At 41.9% G+C, this 20,085-nt stretch overlaps 1 protein-coding gene and 1 long non-coding RNA gene across 4 annotated transcripts in view; both read left to right on the plus strand.

Annotated features, from left to right (window-relative positions):
• SLC49A4 (solute carrier family 49 member 4) overlaps positions 1–20,085 on the plus strand; it is a 163,074-nt gene that overhangs the window by 14,488 nt on the left and 128,501 nt on the right. The gene's annotated exons all lie outside the window — the stretch shown is intronic.
• On the plus strand, positions 1,041–17,797 carry LOC135974304 (uncharacterized). Its single transcript, XR_010591517.1, has 2 exons — positions 1,041–9,721; positions 10,010–17,797. It is a non-coding gene; the product is annotated as an uncharacterized LOC135974304 (long non-coding RNA).

Raw genomic sequence — 20,085 nt, forward strand, 5'->3', positions numbered from 1 at the left:
GAGCAATGCTGGGGTCTGCGCTGCTTTTCTGTAAGCCACAGGTGCAGTGTCCCCTCCCCCCTGGCCAGGAAGGGGACAAACTTGCAAGCTTAGTCCAAGCCCGGGAAAAGAAACTTCCCCAGCTCCTGCTGGAACCTGGCCTGGAGTGTGAGCTGCTGGAACCAGAGCCCAATCTTCTGCCTGCACGCTGTGCTCTGGAGGAGCAGCTCACTTTTAAAGGGCCACAGCCTGCTCCGCGTGCTCACTGACGCCATAGTGCCCCAGTGTGCCTCACTCATCACGCTTGCAGCCAGGGGGCTAGAATCAGTTGCCAGTCCCCACCCCCACTTGCTGGGCAGCCACTTATAGGTAGGAGGTGAAGATGCTGAAGTTCACAGGCAAAGCTGTGAGCTCCCGCTTCGAGCAATCCACCCTGAGAAACATCCCATAACGTCTTGTTCAGACTTAAGAACATTTCAGAGTTACAAACAACCTCCATTCCTGAGGTGTCCATAACTCTGAGGTTCTACTATTATCTTGCCTCCTGTTGGATCATTCACAAGTCAAGTACAAGTGTGAGCTCCAGCTAAAGAAACCCAAGGTGAGGCTAGACTCATACATTTCAAAAACTTTTGTAAGTAGAGTCCTGGTTAAAAGGAAGAACAGGAGGACTTGTGGCACCTTAGAGACTAACAAATTTATTAGAGCATAAGCTTTCGTGGACTATAGCCCACTTCTTCGGATGCATATAGAATGGAACATATATTGAGGAGATATATATACACACATACAGAGAGCATAAACAGGTGGGAGTTGTCTTACCACCTCTGAGAGGCCAATTAATTAAGAGAAAAAAAAAAAAAAAAACTTTTGAAGTGATAATCAAGCTAGCCCAGCACAGACAGACAGTTAGATAACAAGTGTGAGAATACTTACAAGGGGAGATAGATTTCAATGTTTGTAATGGCCCAACCATTCCCAGTCCTTATTTAAACCGGAGTTGATTGTGTCTAGTTTGCATATCAATTCTAGCTCAGCAGTTTCTCGTTGAAACTGCTGAGCTAGAATTGATATGCAAACTAGACACAATCAACTCCGGTTTAAATAAGGACTGGGAATGGTTGGGCCATTACAAACATTGAAATCTATCTCCCCTTGTAAGTATTCTCACACTTGTTATCTAACTGTCTGTCTGTGCTGGGCTAGCTTGATTATCACTTCAAAAGTTTTTTTTTTTTTTCTCTTAATTAATTGGCCTCTCAGAGGTGGTAAGACAACTCCCACCTGTTTATGCTCTCTGTATGTGTGTATATATATCTCCTCAATATATGTTCCATTCTATATGCATCCGAAGAAGTGGGCTATAGTCCACGAAAGCTTATGCTCTAATAAATTTGTTAGTCTCTAAGGTGCCACAAGTCCTCCTGTTCTTCTTTTTGCGGATACAGACTAACACGGCTGCTACTCTGAAACCTGGTTAAAAGGGAAATTGAAGAATTTATGAAACATAATTTGAGCAGTCTCTTCAGTTACTGCAATTTTGGTCAGGTCCAGTAAGATGTTGTGGCAGTTCTCAGGGTACCCGGGACAGTGAGTCACCTTGTTATCCTCTCACTTTAGTGAAAAGGAGTCTGTCTTGTAGTAGCTGGATATCAACTCCCTTACATCTGCAGCCATCAAGCACTCGCCTCTGGGCTTATGCCACCTTTTCTTCATGTTGCAGGTTAACAATAGGTGCATCCCAATCTCCAAATCCCTTTTAATTGTTTCCCTGTAATATCCAGCCCATGACATTGGCTATTCAAGAACTCCAGATCTTCTGCACCCAAAGTTGTAGTGTACCCCAGTTTATCAGTTTTACTTTAAATCACTCCTATTGTAAATCAAACAGCACTTGTGAGCACTTAAATAAACCTCCTTTTGTTTTATTATAAGAAAGAATAAAGATTTAACTAGATTTATGAAATGAGAGAAAGTGATGGAAACAAGTAGATAAACCAAATCATAAAACACAAATCTGAGTCTACACTTATAAATAGTTACCTTTCCTATATAAAATAGGTTTTTGCCTCCAAAAGTTCAGTCTTTTGCCAAGCTGGCTGGTTTCACAAGAACCAGGACCCAAACGTTCATGAAAGCAGCCTTGCTTCCCAAGGGGTTTCCTCAGCGAATCGATCCAGAGTGCTTCTCCCTTCTCTGTGTAATCATAGAATCATAGGAGTGGAAGGGACCCTGAGAGGTCATCTTGTTCAGTCCCCTACACTCATGGCAGGACTAAGTATTATCTATACCATCCCTGACAGCTGTTTGTCTAACCTGCTCTTAAAAATCTCCAATGATGGAGATTCCACGACCTCACTAGGTGATTTATTCCAGTGCTTAACCACCCTGACAGGAAGTTTCCTAATGTCCAACCTAAATCTCCCTTGCTGCAATTTAAGCCCATTGCTTCTTGTCCTATCCTCAAGATTAAGAAGAACAATTTTTCTCCTCCTCTTTGTAACAACCTTTTATGTACTTGAAAACTGTTATCATGTCCCCTCTCAATCTTGTCTTTTCCAGACTAAACAAGCCCAGTTTTTTCCATCTTCTCTCATAAGTCATGTTTTCTAGACCTTTAATCATTTTTGTTGCTCTTCTCTGGACTTCCTCCAATTTGTCCGTATCTTTCCTGAAATGTGGCGTCCAGAACTGGACACAATACTCCAGTTGAGGCCTAATCAGCATGGAGTAGAGCGAAAGAATTACTTCTCGTGTCTTACAACACTCCTGCTAATTCATCCTAGAATGATGTTTGCTTTTTTTTTTTTTTTTGCAACAGTGTTACACTGTTGACTCATATTTAACTTGTGGTTCACTATGACCCCCAAATCCCTTTCCGCAGTTACCAACTGTTTGTGGACACCTCACATGATATCTCTGTGGTATAAGGAGTTTTCTGGTCTGAGGTAAGAGCTATTTAAAAGGTTCAGGGGACCCTTTGCAAAGAGGTCTCTTGTCACAGGTATACCTTAAAGAAATATTGACAGTAAAGCACAGAGCTTTGAAAATAAGGGTGGTTGTGGGGTGGGGAGAGAGTAGCAACATTACAGCACTCAATTGCAATATCCTCTGATAATACATTAAGATCCTGATCCTGCTGTCATTAAAGTCAGTGGCAAAGCTCCCATTGACTTTAACAGGAGCAACAACAGGCTCTGGAGGATTTAATGAAGGCTAAATGTGAAATTAGTACTTTTTTTAAACCAAAAGCTGTCTTTTCAAAGCAAAAGCAATATGAATTTGGTGAAAGGGCAAGTAAATTGATCCAGTTCAGTCAAAAAAGGCAAAAGAAACATGAAGAAATGTTCCTAGTTTAATTGCACAACAGGGCATTCACACTCTTCCTGTGGAAACAAGCAACTGAATTTTATGAATAATCTAAACCTTTTAATGTCTTAAAAGGTGACACTAATCTGAACATAACAAGTTTTATGGAAGGGATTAATTTACCAAAATTAACAAATCTTGAAAGAGATGACATTGAGGGATCCTTTTCATGTGAAGAGATGAGAGAAGCAATTAAATATAGGTAAATCCCTCTGGAGAAAGACAGCTTTGTAAAACCAAGCTGTCAGGCTCATTGTGATCAGAAGGCTCCAGTATAAAAATCTGTATTTTCGAGGGATAAGGTAAAGGGCAAATTAGTTCCTCATTTAGTCTCGACCCAACAAAGATATATGCACGTGCTTAACTTTATGTTCTGAGTAGTCTTGAAAATCTTGTTAAGCCTGTGCACATGTGTTTGCAGGATCACGAACTCAAATAATGAAATCGCTATCTTTTAAGCACCAAAGTTAAGATCTACACTAACATTTGATCACTAAAGAGAGAAAGTCAGATCCCAACAAAATTGGATCCCTCATATGGGAGAAATAAAGTATAGAAACTTAGTAGGTGACAACAATCAGGAGTCCTTGTGGACCTTAGAGACTAACAAATTTATTTGGGCATAAGCTTTTGTGGGCTAAAACCCACTTCATCAGATGCATGGAGTGAAAAATACAGTAAGCAGTATAAATATTACAGCACATGAAAAAATGGGAGTTGCCTTACCAAGGGTGAGGGGCGGTCAGTGCTAACGAGGCCAATTCAATTGAGATGGAAGCGGCCTATTCTCAACAGTTGACAAGAAAGTGTGAATATCAAGAGAGGGAAAATTTCTTTTGTAGTGCTATCGAGTCTCTAAGGTGCCACAAGTACTCCTGTTCTTTTTGCGGATACAGACTAACACGGCTTCTACTCTGAAATGTAATCTAGGTGGATGTCGCCCATTTCCAGTTGTTGACAAGAAGGTGTGAATATCAGCAGAGGGAAAACTACTTTTTGTAGTGACCCATCCACTCCCAGTTTTTATTCAGGCCTAATTTGATGGTGTCCAGTTTGTAAATTAATCCCAGTCCTGCAGTTTCTCGCTGAAGTCTGTTTTTGAAGTTTTTTTGTTGAAGAATTGCCAATTTTAAATAGGTGACGTGAGCATTGGCATACTGAATATAAAGTGAATGCAACTCAGTTTTCCTTGAATATAAAGTGAATGCAACTCATTTCTCCTTCTCTTCTCCATGTGTCTAGACAGGGAAAGCATTCAACAGGGTGGAATGGGATTACTTATTACAAATATATAAAGTGTGTCGCTTTGTCCTGGCAATATCAAAGTGCATACATTGGCTATGCGCAAAACCTAATGCATTGGAATTAAGTGATGGGAATTGCATTCAAATCTTTAATGCTAGACAGGCACAAACAGACTATCGACTTCTACCACTCCTGTTTACATTTGCTTTATAATTGCCGAAGCATCCAGGAAATGAGACTTTTTTGAGGGAGTTTAATATACATTTTTCAGTGTGGATGACAGCTTATTAATACTAACTAATCAAAGTACATGCACTAGACATCTGATAGAATTAATAAGTAAAAATTGTTTCTCAAGACTTCCCAATTGAAAAATGAATTAGTAAAAAAAATTAAACTACTTCCATTGTCCTCTACTGCCCAAATACTTGGCTGTCAGAATGGAACTTATGATGGTTACCAAAAGGGATCAAATATTTGGTTATATTGCTTAATGAAGAGTGAAAAACACAAGAGCCACTAACAGTACTAATTCAAGCGTTGCACACTTTTTTAATGAACTGGATTGAACTAATACTAGTGGCATGGGGATGTACACAATCAAGATGACTGCAGAACCTTGGTCAAATTATCCTTTTGATATGTTCCCATTAAGGTATTCCAGTGAGGTATTTTGAAATAAATTAGAATGATTGAAAATTGTATGTAGGGAGGGGAAAAAACCAAGAATTTAAGCTGGGTAGAGTAGATGTTCATAAAACCCTACGATTAATTTTGGGTCAGCACATAATAAACACCATTATGTCATCCACGGTCTTGCTACACATACTTATACCATCCCTTCTCCATATTAGCAAAAAATTACACACTCAAGCTTGGGTAAGGTGGTGGTGAAAGGCTGGCATTCTTACTGGGGCAGAATTACGATTTTGGGATGTTCTCTGTTGTGTATGGTAGTTGTGCTACTAGTTAAGGGATAAGCTTTATGCTTTCATTTCCTTGTCTTTTGGGTTTCGTGTTAGTTATGTATAGCATAACCTTAACTAATGCAGAATACAGTGTTTCTTTGCATATTAATTTTCTATGTTTTTAGCTGAATCTTCAATGTAGCATAACTCTTATGAAGAACTGGACCTCTGTCAAAGAACTCTGCGATGATGCTACTTTGTGAAATGAGCTATTGCTTTGTCAGAGTTCCTACTCTTCATTAAACTGTTCAGTAGCAATGAACTAGCAGCTTCTTAATCTAAGATTTCTCAAACAGTACAAAGCCTCATGCCTAACAAACATCCATTCCCTATGCCACTGATCTGGGGTGCAGAGAACATTACTGAAGGCATACATCAAAAGGCAGGCTTACATTCCTCTCCTGAACTTTTCAAAAAGGCTTCCACACCTCAGTGTGGTATTTGCTGCCATAGGACCCCATTTTCAAGAAGAATGTTAATTTTTTCTTTCTATGAATTAACAAATAATTAACAAAAGAATTACATAACTCCAGAGAACCTACCAAATTAGGTAATTTTATTTTGCCTTTCTATAGTTTGTAACTATTAAGCTAGAGAGGTCCCCAAATTGAGGGTCAAAGTGACTTTTTTATTTTTTTGGTGGGGGTAATTTTTATTTGATGAAAATTTGGAAACTGGTTTTCTTGAAACCTCTCCCCAATTTCAAGCTTTACTCAGTGACTGGAAAATTTGGGCTACATACTTCCTATTAAACAGGTTAAATTCCCCCTTAAAGTGCAAAACAACACAACCTTAACCATAGTGTCTCAACAGCTCTGTTATAATTAGTAGCAGTATTATTGATAGGTGTTTTATGGTTAAGTGCTGAGCACGTACATGTCTTTTTACAAATATTAACCACTTAATGCTGAACTATTAACCCTTGTCTTTTCAGTAACTGTTTCTTTACAGATTTATTTTTGCACATGAAGGCAAAGAAATGGCAGCTTACTTCATCTTTTATTCCTTCCTTCCCCTTTCTACTCCCTGTGTGTCTTATTTCAGAATGTCTAGATGAGAAGACGCTATGTTAACATTTTAAGCTCTCACTTTGTCACACAGTGTTCTTTATTTAGTTACAAGTTAACTACAGTCACAGCCAGAGCATGCATATAAAAAGCACTAATGTGCCATTATACTGGCTTTTGACCAATCTTCCAACTTCCTCAAAAATGTGCAAATTAAGCATTCTAATGCATGTTCTGTAAGCCAGAGAAGGACTTTTTTCCTCTTTGCGAAGTTTGAGGTTAATCTGACTCAACATCACAGAGGGATGAGAGTTTTGAAAGTAAAAGGTCTTCTGCTTTTGTAAAGTCTTCTGGTGTTTTTTCTGGAATGTTATAGTTCAAATGCAGCTGGGCCTAGAAACGCCACATCTGTTTTATTGAGTTGCCATCAACAACAACTAGCCCCTTGGAATATTTTGGGAAGGTAGGGTTAATTTTTGATTTATTAGCCATGAAATTTTTTGAATCTTCGAAGACTTATCCTCAGCAGAGCCTATGAACCTTAATGGTTAATCCTTCAGGTCACTTCTAATCTGAATCATTTACATAACAGTTCCTAGCCCATTTTATTGCGAAGATAAAATTGAAATTGTAAACCAAATGCCAAGGTTGAAAGCTTGCTACAGTAACTTTTCCTAAAAATCACAGGATTTACATGGTCTTTTTATTGACTGGACTCTAGCAGTCCTATCTTCCTCACTCCCCAGGAGGGATAAACAGAGAGAATTTTCATACTTGCTTTTTTGTTCAGTGTCTCCACTGAAAGCACCACCAGGAGATAGTCTCTTTGCCAGTCGTTGAGCCAGAGCTGCTTCTAACTCCTCTCCTTTGTAAGGTGGGATGGAAGCAGCTATATTTCTCCAAATGCAGAATCTTCACCAACCATGTTCTGTAATGTGGGAAGCGAACTTAAGGTAACAGCAGAGCATTTATTCCTGCGTCAGGTGGGAGCAAGAGAGGCACTCACCACAGTTAGAGGGCTCTTGTGCAAAGGTATAATAGTGGAAACTTCTCTCCTCTTACAGCAGTCAGGAGCCCTTGGAGTGAGTGGGTGGGGAGAGAGTCAGGTACTTCTCTTGTCCCTCAGCCAAAGGAGCGTGAATCTTAAAATTTCAGACACAATCTTCTATTCATTGAACTTTTTGAAACTTTGGACTTTTAGAGAGAGGTAAGGGATTAACTACGTGTACACGAATTTGCAGAGGGACAATAGGGTTGAGGTCTGTTATTTCTCACCTCTATATATTATTTAATTATTTATTTAAAAACATTATTGCTGTTAACAAGCATGTTATCTCTGGAGACACAAATCCATAGTTTGAGATCTGCAAAACTAAGCATCTCTGATGGTATCTTCTAGACTGAGCACTGAGTCCCATTGGGTATATAGAAAGATTAACCTAAATAATCTATACAGAAGCCCTGGAGTCCCATAAGATTGGGTCCCTAATCCATGAACAATTGGAACTCATTTACAAAACTTTTCTTAAACATTACATGAATATATTGTTTTATACTCTAGAATTAGAATTTATAATCCCTATTCCATGATGAGATATCTTTGAGCTGTAATGTATCTTTATCTTTAGATAGGTTTTTTCCTCAAAAAGCATTTTATCTAAAAAAATCCAATTTAAATAACAAAAAATCTGATTTTAAAAATTTGTTTAAAAAAATTGATTTTTATCCATCCTGTTCCTGACTGATGAAGCTGTGGTGACCTAACTCTCAATGTAGATGCAGCTATGTGGACAGAAGAATGCTTCCGTCAATGTAGCTACCGTCGTTTGTTGAGGTGGTATTTGTACACCAACAGTCTAAACTGACAGAAGTGTTTTTTCTGTGCCCACACTAGGGGTTATGTCAGCACAGTTGTGGCAATGTGGCGTTGTCTCTGTTTGATTAGCAGCTGATGAGTTACTGCATCCCTACTACGTTACTAGCTCAAATGTGAACAAGATTGGTACTTCAGATACCCCACCTCATTCCCTTTGGCCAATAGATCAGTTAGCCCGAGGTTAAAGCACCACATAAACTAGATTTTTTTTGTGTGGGAATAGGAGTCTTAGGAGCAAAACTTGAGTGATAGCTTGAGCTTAAAATGCAATGAAGACAAGCCCATGGTGAAAGACAACATTTGTGTCTCAGTGTATGTTTACAGCTGGGGTCTCAAACACAAGGCCCACGGCCTGCATGCAGCCGCGGGGCTATTTCCTGCGGCCCGCCAAGTGGTGTGCCCCTCCCCCCCCCATGCCTACCTCCAGGCCTGGGGTGGACAAAATACACCCGCGGGATTGCCCCCCTTGAGCCCTGCGCTGCTCCCTGAAGCGGCTGGCATCACGTCCCTGTGGCCGGGGGAGGGAGGGGAGAGCAGAGGGCTCTGTGTTTTGCCCTGGTTTGCAGGCACCGTCCCCCCCCCCCCCCCCCGCAGCTCCCATTGGCCGCGGTTCCCGGGGGAGGTACCTGGAGGAGCAGCAAGCAGTGCGCGGAGCCCTGAGTCTCCCCTCCCCCAGGGGCCGCAGCTGCTTTGCGGAGCCGGGCCAAGGCAGGCAGGCAGCCTGCCCTGGCCCCGGTGTTTGCCGCTGCCACCCCGGAGCCGCTTTAGGTAAGCGGCTTGGGCCAGAGCCCGAAGCCCTCCTGCACCCTGTCCCCCAACTCCCTGCCCTGAGACCCCTGCCTGCACCCCAATCCCCTTCCCTGAGCCCCCTGTTGCATCCCACATCCCTCCTGCACCCCAATTCCCTGCCCTGAGCCCCCTGCCTGCACCCCAACTCCCTGCCCTGAACCCCCTGCCTGATGCACCCCAACTCTCTGCTCTGAGCCCCCGCCGCATCCCAACCCCTGCCCTGAGCCCCCTCCTGCACCCCACACCCCAACTCCCTGCCCTGAGTCCCCGCTGCACCCTGCACCCCGACCCCCTGCTGCACCCCTCACCTCTCCTCCTGGTCATTTGAGTTTGAGACTCCTGATCTACAGTGTGGCTGGGAGCATGCCTCTCAGCCCAGGTAAACAGACTCGCACTAAGCCAGTGCGCTAAAAATGTGGACATAGCAGCATGGGTGGTGGCTTTCACTAACCCCACAAACTCTGACTGAGGGAGTAGCATAGTCTTAGGTCTGGTCTATACTACCCGCCTGAATCGGCGGGTAGAAATCGACCTCTCGGGGATCGATTTATCGCGTCCCGTTGGGACGCGACAATCGATCCCCGAATCGGCGCTCTAACTCCACCAGCGGAGGTGGTAGTAAGCGCCGCCGACAAAAAGCGGCAGAAGTCGATTTTGCCGCCGTCCTCACAACGGGGTAAGTCGGCTGCAATACGTCTAATTCAGCTACGCTATTCACGTAGCTGAATTTGCGTATCTTAAATCGACTCCCCGCTGTAGTGTAGATGTACCCTTAGTCTCAGGCAGCTAGCCTGATCAGCTGCCCATCCACAACATCCACCTTGCTATTTTTAATGCACTAGCTCAGGGGTAGGCAACCTATGGCACGTGTGCCGAAGGTGGCACGCGAGCTGGTTTTCAGTGGCACTTACACTGCCTGGGTCTTGGACATTGGTCTGAGGGGCTCTGCATTTTAATTTAATTTTAAATAAAGCCTCTTAAACATTTTTAAAACCTTATTTACTTTGCATACAACAATAGTTTAGTTCTATATTAAAGACTTATAGAAAGAGACCTTCCAAAAACGTTAAAATTACTGGCACGCAAAACCTTAAATTAGAGTGAATAAATGAAGACTCGGCACACCACTTCTGAAAGGTTGCCGACCTCTGTAGCTCAAGCAGAGCTAGTGTGAATCTGCCAACCTGGACTATGAGGCACGCTCAGAGCTGCAGTGTGGATGTACCCAAAGAGTTTACAATCAAAATAAACAAGATAGGAAAAAAAACTGGGAGGGGAGAAAGAAGCACAAAGAGGTGAAGTGACTTGACCATGTTCACAAAGCATGTTGATGCAAAATCAGGAATAAATCTCTCATCTGTGTGTCTTAGTTTAGTGCTCTCTTTTCTGGAATGCTTTGCTTAAGAACCTGAACAGATATATATCACACTTGCATTAGTAGTGAGAGATTGAGGTTCTCTGTAGCAAAGTATGTAAAGTGAATAAACAACTGCAAATTCATTGGTTCCTTCTGAAGCTGAGAAGTAGGAAATTAAAAGCAAGAGAGATAAAACCATAAATTTTATTAAAAACACTAAAGCTTGTTACAAGCCAGCATTCTGGTCTGCAGGCTCATGCTGTTTAAAGTCTGGATATGCATCTTGGCCCATGCCTCCCAACCTGTGTAGACAGACTCGTGTTCATTGTGTTCAAGCTAGCATGCTAAAAATAGAAGCATGAATGTTATGGCACGGGCAGCAGGACAAGCTATTCATCCAAGTCCAAGCTCATCCTACTCTTGGGTCTCAGCTCGAGCCACCATTCTGCTGCAACATCCACACATCTATTTTTAGCACACTAGTTTGAGTGGAGCTAGTGCAAATCTGTCTACACGGGATGTGAGGCATGTTCCCACCTGCAGTGTAGACATACCTTCTCTGCTTGTTATCAATGCAAAAAAAAAAAAGTGTCTTGAATAAATAAAATGTACAGCCTTTGCAGAGATGTTTGCCCCAGATTCCTAACTGGTCCCATCAAGGATTGAACTCACAACCCTGGGTTTAGCAGGCCAATGCTCAAACCACTGAGCTATCCCTCCTGTGATGTTTCAACATTCTTAGCTGATAAACAGAAGAAACTACAACACTTGTAAAAAAAAAAAAATCTGCCTTTTATGTACCTAGAATCTCAGAACAAACAAATCCCATTCTGAGAGTCAATAATACAGAGTGTATGCTAAAATTGGAAGTACTGCCTAAAACACGAAGTTGTTTTCACTTAGAATTTAGACAAAATATAATAAGAACATAAGTATGGCCATACTGGGTCAGACCAAAGGTCCATCCAGCCCAGTATTCTGTCTACTGACAGTGACCAATGCCAGGTGTCCCGGAGGGAGTGAACCTAACACGTAATGATCAAGTGATCTCTCTCCTGCCATCCATCTCCACCCTCTGACAAACAGAGGCTAGGGACACCATTCCTTACCCATCCTGACTTAACCTCCATGAATTTATCTTGTTCTCTTTTAAATCCTGTTATAGTCCTAGCCTTCACAACCTCCTCAGGCAAGGAGTTCCACAGATTGACTGTGCGCTGTGTGAAGAAGAATGTCCTTTTATTTGTTTTAAACCTGCTGCCTATTAATTTCATTTGGTGGTCCCTAGTTCTTATATTATGGGAACAAGTAAATAACTTTTCCTTATTCACTTTCTCCACATCACTCATGATTTTATATACTTCTGTCATAGCCCCCCTTAGTCTCCTCTTTTCCAAGCTGAAAAGTCCTAGCCTCTTTAATCTCTCCTCATATGGAACCCGTTCCAAACCCCTAATCATTTTAGTTGCCCTTCTCTGAACCTTTTCTAATGCCAGGATATCTTTTTTGAGATGAGACCACATCTGTACACAGTATTCAAGATGTGGGCGTACCATGGATTTATATAGGGGCAATAAGATATTCTCCGTCTTATTCTCTATCCCTTTTTGAATGATTCCAAACATCCTGTTTGCTTTTGTGACTGCTGCTGCACACTGCGTGGACATCTTCAGAGAACTATCCACGATGACTCCAAGATCTCTTTCCTCATTAGTTGTAGCTAAATTAGCTCCCATCATATTATATGTATAGTTGAGGTTATTTTTTCCAATGTGCATTACTTTACGTTTATCCACATTAAATTTCATTTGCCATTTTGCTGCCCAATCACTTAGTTTTGTGAGATCTTTTTGAAGTTCTTCACAGTCTGCTTTGGTCTTAACTGTCTTGAGCAGTTTCGTATCATCTGCAAACTTTGCCACCTCACTGTTTACCCCTTTCTCCAGATCATTTATGAATAAGTTGAATAGGATTGGTCCTAGGACTGACCCTTGGAGAACACCACTAGTTATCCCTCTCCATTCTGAATATTTACCATTTATTCCGACCCCTTGTTCCCTGTCTTTTAACCAGTTCTCAATCCATGAAAGGATCTTCCCTCTTATCCCATGACAACTTAATTTACGTAAGAGCCTTTGGTGAGGGACCTTGTCAAAGGCTTTCTGGAAATCTAAATACACTGTGTCCACTGGATCCCCCTTGTCCACATGTTTGTTGACCCCTTCAAAGAACTCTAATAGATTAGTAAGACATGATTTCCCTTTACAGAAACCATGTTGACTTTTGCCCAACAATTTATGTTCTTCTATGTGTCTGACAATTTTATTCTTTACTATTGTTTCAACTAATTTGCCCGGTACTGATGTTAGACTTACCGGTCTGTAATTGTCAGGATCAACTCTAGAGCCCTTTTTAAATATTGGCGTTACATTAGCTATCTTCCAGTCATTGGGTACCGAAGCTGATTTAAAGGACAAGTTACAAACCATAGTTAATAGTTTCGCAGTTTCGCATTTGAGTTCTTTCAGAACTCTTGGGTGAATGCCATCTGATCCCGGTGACTTGTTACTGTTAAGTTTATCAGTTAATTCCAAAACCTCCTCTAATGACACTTCAGTATGTGACAATTCCTCAGATTTGTCACCTACAAAGGACGGATCAGGTTTGGGAATCTCCCTAACATCCTCAGCCGTGAAGACTGAAGCAAAGAATCCATTTAGTTTCTCCGCAATGACTTTATCATCTTTTAGTGCTCCTTTTGTATCTCAGTCGTCCAGGGGCCCCATTGGTTGTTTAGCACCAACTGTAGTTTAGTCCATATTAGTTGAGCTAAACATATGTTACAACACACATGAAAAGAAGCCAGAACCATCAATATTACTGTAACTAAGTTTACTGCAGTGGAGAGGTGGAGAATTATTTTATACTTGGCATCTTTTCAGAGTTTGTTTATATACTAATTTTAATATTTTGGGATGTTGATAGAGAATAGTTCCACTTATCACGTTTTAACCTGACTTGGTCTTGCCAGTGTAGATGGGACAAAAATTACATATTACATCCCTTTTACATAGTTATAACATGGCTTGACCCTGACTACAAAAGTAGGATCAGACTATGTTATAAGTAGAGCTGGTAGAAAAAAATTGAATTTCAAAATGTTTTCATAAACTCGGGGAGGGGATCATGATCAGTTATTTTGGTTTTTTTACCTGCCCAGTTACAACATAATCGCAATACGATAAAATGGGCTGTGTAGACAGAATTTTAGAGACTGCGTATAGTATAGACCTGAGTAAATTACCTAGACATCTTAACTCTGGATTATTCAGGATTTTCAAAGAGGCAGTGTGACATCTTCAGAGCAATGAGTTGTTACGTGATTGTCCTGATTCTGCTGAAATCTGTTTAGTGCATATTCTCATGACTGTCACTTCCTAGCTTCTTCTACGTTTGTTCTAGTTATTATAAATGTTCATTCTTTTCCTTGAAGGTTGTCTGACTGTTCACACTGAAACACTCAATTTCAGTTTTAGTTAAATTTGCTGCTTTAAATCTCTTGCCTTTGCTATAATCTTTTACAAGCTTCAGAGTAACTTCAAAATGTGGGAGTGTAGTTGTGACTGGTGCCTAGAATGAACCCCACTGAGAATGCCACACTCAGGGCAGACTGCAAGAAACATATCAGACAATCCCCCCAAACTGGTGGTTTATTCTATAATTAGATTAACCAAACAAGTAGCAAAAGAGCTTCTTTAGCACCACACTTGTTAACAAGAAGCCAAACACAGTCCCCTTTAGGCATTCCAGCCCTTGGTTCCTATCCAGACAAATTGATCTGATATAATGAGAGGTTACTGAAAACCCAATTCACCATATATGAGGTTCTACCAATGCCAAAGGATCAGACCCGTACCCTCTGGTCAATATGTATCTCAGATCTTACCCAAATACCATCCTGTCAGCCAGTCCTTAGTTAAACTAAAGATTTATTAATAAAAGAATAGAGTTATGAATGGCTAATCATATACATGCAAATGATTGCAAAGTCCTTAGATCAGGTTTTTAGCAGTGATGGAATAGACTGATTTTCCAGGGTATTCGAAGTAACTACTCAGAGTTCCCCATCTTACAGATTGAACCTTTTCCTGTTTGAAGTTCAGCAGACTAGAGATGCAGGATCAGGCCCGAGGTTTCTCTTTTATAGCTGAAGCAGGTTTTCAAGTGTTTTGAGCACAGCATATGACCGCAGATTCTTTTTTGTGGCACACACACTGACCCACAACTTTGAAGTTAACATTCTATTTCCTATGCTTACTCAGATAATCTAGTTACACTTATTAACATAAGGCAAGAGCTGGTCATTCATTATAACAGGGATAGATAAACTGAAGACAATGTAGATATCAGTTTTCTGCAGTGTCTGACATCTTTCATCTGAAGGTTAACTGAACACAGTTGCATACATAATGTAAGGCAATTAAAACATGAAAAAGATTTAAAATCTAAAAGCTAATTTGGTTACATTGCTAAACTTCTAACAGGATATAGGTACACAGAGAAACGCATTTAGCATCTACCCTTGATTTCTATTACTATGAATGAATGGATTAGTGATTACTGGTCTAATACATCTTTGATATTCACATACAAGTAAATTGCCCTTATTACAATTGCAATGCCTCTTGTTAAGTTGTTATGGGTCATACACAGGTTAGCTGATTTGCCAGTGTCACAGTAGTTATATGAGCTATCGTTTGGCAAAGTATGTGGTTATACTGAATAATGCACACTCAGTCTTGTGAGGGTTGTACTGCATGAAAGGCTGATTGTAATGGATATTGCACCTCTTGTTATGCATGTGTGAAAAAGTCCTGTAGTCATCAAACAAGTTATATGTAGCTGGAATAACTGTACTTCTTGATGTATATTGTTTTTGATTTAAAAAAGTCTTTACATTTTTATACTAATTATCTAATAATTCTGACACTGCATATATGCACAGTTGTAACCTTCTTTAAGAATTCAGTTTAATCATTTTATAATATTCATTATATTATTCTGTGGACCTTCTGGGGGTTTTATATGCCACTCGAAAATAAATTGTTTTCTTCTGTTTATTGCATTTCCTACTGCTCCTTTATTGCACTTATGGTTGTTGCTGACTGATAATAGCAGTGAAAATGTAAGCGGTAACATACAAAATGGTCTATTTTCCCCTCTCAAATAGAGGGAGTTTGTGCATGCAACTCCACATCCAGAGGTAATAGACCTCAAAATATGAGAGTAATGCATGATTTTTTCACGTCCACAATGTATGAAAACCTCTTCCTGGGTTTGAGACACGGTAAATTAGGTTCTCCTTTGAGTATTTGTCCATGTTTATCCCAGTCTAGGTGGGGATGTGCCCCCTCAGAATCTTTGAAATAGCAGTGACTGTTGGGCTGTGTCTGTGCCCTGTATGACCTCCCCCTTCTTCCCCCCCCCGCCGCGCAAACTATGGCAGAAGGGGCAGAGCAGTTGCAACCATCCCCTTAGTGTATTCTCCAAATCTATCCTTATCCAGGTAGTTAAGGTTAATTTCCTAGAAATGGTCCCTTAAAAAAAAAATCTTTACATTCTTTTTTGTAACTTATTTTTTCTCAGCACTTTGTGCCACAGCTGCTTAAAATGTCAAATTCGTAGCCATTGACCTTCAGACCTTGCCCTTCTTTTGCCAGGCACGGTCCTCTAGACCAATGGTCTCCAAAGTGGGGTGCGCAAGAGGATCCTTGGGGGGTGCGCGGCAGGAGGAGCGCTTTTTTTTTTTTTTTTTGCTTCGTCAGTTCGGGTGGGAGTCAGAGTGGCCAAAATGGTAGAGCCGGCACGGCACGGGGTGCGTGCTCAAATTTATTTTACTGATAGGGGTGCACGATCAAAAAAGTTTGGAGACCACTGCTCTAGACAAGTCATAGCAAGTGTTTATTTTGTCTCGGCCAGAGCCATGTGTCTGCCCGTTACTCTGTCTGCTTGTCATTCTCAAGAAGGAGAAAATCTTGAGATATCTGGCTAAAATTATGTCTTTGGGAGGAAGCGTATGAGGGACACTTTGGAAGAACAGGAATTGAGCTTCAGTATGGAACTTCCCACCTTTGAAGTTCTAGTCTATCAGTTTTCCCATCAGCTGGGATGAGACTCCTAAGGCTGGTATCAGTAAGAAATCTGACCTGGCACTGACAAGTCTAAAACCAGCTCAACACTGGCTGCTCTGGCACCAGAGATGAGTACTGCTTTTTCTACATCCACACAAGATCGGTCAGAGCACCCGACCAGGCACAGTTCCCAGAACCAATCTTTCTCCCCTAAGAAGGGAAAAGTTCAGAGGCCTGAGAAGAGCTCTTTGCCTTCACTCTCCTCTTGAGAACTGAACACACTCCTTCTCATGCTACAGGGGCAAGTGACGCAGGTTCAATTTCCAGCTCGGCGCTGAAGGGTCTGAAGGTTTTCCTAGTCCCTGTGTCTGGTACTGATTCCCCAACACCAAAAATCACGGTACCATCACCAGAGTTGGCACCAGCAATTGAGGCACTAACAGTTCCATCTGATTTATTATTAATGGACGTTCCCTCTTCCGTTACCATCCTCAGGACTGAGGGTGCTTCAGTACCAGCTCTGACATCTAAGCTCCCAGTATCACCATTACCTCAGAGATCAGGATAGTTAAAGGAGAACTATTCCTTCTCACGGTCACACCACATTTCCCCTCACTCCCTCGCACCCCCCAAAAAATCCATCTAGGAACCTTCACCTTCTTGCTCACTGAGTTCAGGAGGTAGTTCTGATCTGAAGGGATGAACTACTCATTTCAGAGCCCTGGTTTACCCATCGCATGGATGTCAGCATCCCAACCAACGTATCCTTAACCAATCTGGTCAACTTTATCCATACAGCTTTCCACTATGGCCATACTGGACTTAATGGGACCCACCCTCCAGAGTTAGGTTTTCTTCCTGATCATCATCCAAATGTGGACAGTCTTGTTCTTTTAGCATGTGACTCAGGATGCCTAGGGTTGCCCTCACTGAAAATGCTAACATCAGGGCAGGCTCCAAAAAGGAGAGCAGTCTCTCCCAAAACTGGTGGCTAACACTGAAGTTAGGCTCACCAGTCAGTCACAAACTGTGCTCGTGATCACTAACACTGGTTATCAAGAAGATGAAAAAAGAAATCACACAGCCCCCTTTATTGTATTCCAGTTCTCTGCCTCCCAATCAGGACATAGGTCCAGTAAGATGAGGAGTTATTTAAAAACTCTGCTCACTATACAAAATGCTCTTCTGACCCCCAAAGCCACATTACCAGGTCAATGTTAGTTTGGATCTTATGCAAAATACCACGCTGCCAGCCAATACTTTAGTATCTGAAACTAACAGTTTACTATAAAAGAAAAGAACAACAAGAAGAGAGTTGTTAAATGGTAAAGCAATCAGATACATACATAAGACTTCAAAGTCCATATATCAGGTTTTTAGTAGTATTTATTCCTGGGGTAATTCTGCGCGCCTGCAAAAAACGCCTCTCCTTCCCCCCTGAATTCCTGTGCTTCTCCGCAGAAAACGGCAAGGAAGCTGCTCATGGGGAAGGAGAGGGCTGGGGGACGACCATAGGTGCAATTTTGGGGGGAGGATTGCCCCCCAAACAGAAGTGAGGCATGGGAGGGGGGCACACAGGGTTATGTGCCACTCCCCCCCCTCATTTCTGTAAGCACAGGGCTGAACGCTGCCTCCTGGGTCCTAGTGCCAGTTGTGCTCCCCTTCTGTGTGCTGGGAGCCTTCCTGTTTTCTGTGCAACAGTGCCAGTGGTGGGGCTGGGTAAAGAGATCTGGGGGAATGAGGGAAGGGAGGGGATAGGGGGAAGAGGTAGTGAGGAAGAAAGGGGGGTGGAATAGGGCAGGGGGAGTGTAATGGAGTGAGGGGAGGGGCATGGGGCAGTGGGGGAGGGGAATGAGATGGGGAAGAAAAAGGGATAGGGGAATCATGGGGGGAAGTGGAAGCCCAGCATGCAGCATCCCCTATGCAGCAGCTGAGGTTCCCACATTAAGCAGGCCCATCAAACCCTCACCCTGACAAGCCTGAAAATAGGAAAACGTTCCATGGCAGTGGAATCCTGTGATATCAGGGACATAGCTCTGCTAGTACTGTATGTCCGTTTTTTTGATGGAGAGAAATTTGTGGAGGATTTGTTGTCCCTTATACCAGATAACAATCTCACGTCAGGTGAGGATTTATTTAAACTGTTTTGTCTTATGAAGGTTTTGATGTGAATCAGATTGTATCAATTACAAGAGCTAGCACTCCTGCAATGATCAGTACTCACTGAGGGCTTGTGAAATGTCTGGAAGATCTGAACCCCCAATTTGCTTTCCTATCACTGTATAATCTGTCAAACTGCACTTTATGCAAAGCTTAGTAATGAGTATGCTAATGTAATGTCAATGGTGATTAAACTTGTCCACTTCCTTCGGTTCAAGTCATCACTGCAACACAGGCAGTTCAAAAGCTTGCTTTCAGAAGTATCTGGTGATTACGATGATCTGTTGATTCATGATGACATCCGCTGGCTGAGCAGAGGGCAAGTACTTAGAAGGCTGCGAGAAACTTGAATTCATGTAGAAGAATACGTACATAACATTGCAGGGAAAAAGGCAGAAGAGCTACATGTGTTTTTGAGGGATGCTACAAGCATGAGGATATTGGCCTTCTTTGTTGATTTGACAGGCCACTTAAATGATTGTGATTTTTCCCCTATGGCTGTAAATTAAAATGTAGTGGATCTCCACAGCATTGTCGCTTCATTTCAAAACAAATGTAGTCTCTTCAAAAGTGATTTGGAAACTGGGGAGACACTACATTTCCTGGTGCTGCTAAGCTGCCAGAATACTGCAGGTGTGAATCATAGAATATCAGGGTTGGAAGGGACCTCAGGAGGTCATCTAGTCCAACCCCATGCTCAAAGCAGGACCAATCCCCAGACAGATTTTTGCCCCCGATCCCTAAATAGCCCCCTCAAGGATTGAACTCTCAACCTTGGGTTTAGCAGGCCAATGCTCAAACCTCTGAGCTATCCCTCACCTCCCAATCAAATGGCATCACCTCTGGACAGGCTTCTTCAAAACTTCCAACAGAGGTTCTAAGAATTTGAAAGTGTTAGGGACATCATCTTGTTTGTAAGGAACCCATTCATGATATAGGCAAATGGCACTTGGTGTGATCAAGCAAAAGCATCATTTACAGATGTTGAAAAAGCAAAACTACAGCTGGAGCTTACTGATTTACAAGTAGATGACGTGCTTAAGGTGCAGCACACCGAAACTACATCTGAAACTTTCTGGACAACCCTTGTGCTGGACTCTGCATGTATCCACACTTGAGGAAGGTGGCATTTAACATTTTGACTATGTTTGGCTTGACATACATGTGTGAGCCAGGATTCTCAACAATGAACAGCATTAAATCG

This window comes from Chrysemys picta, chromosome 11 (assembly GCF_011386835.1).
Source record: "Chrysemys picta bellii isolate R12L10 chromosome 11, ASM1138683v2, whole genome shotgun sequence".
NCBI lineage: Eukaryota > Metazoa > Chordata > Testudines > Emydidae > Chrysemys > Chrysemys picta.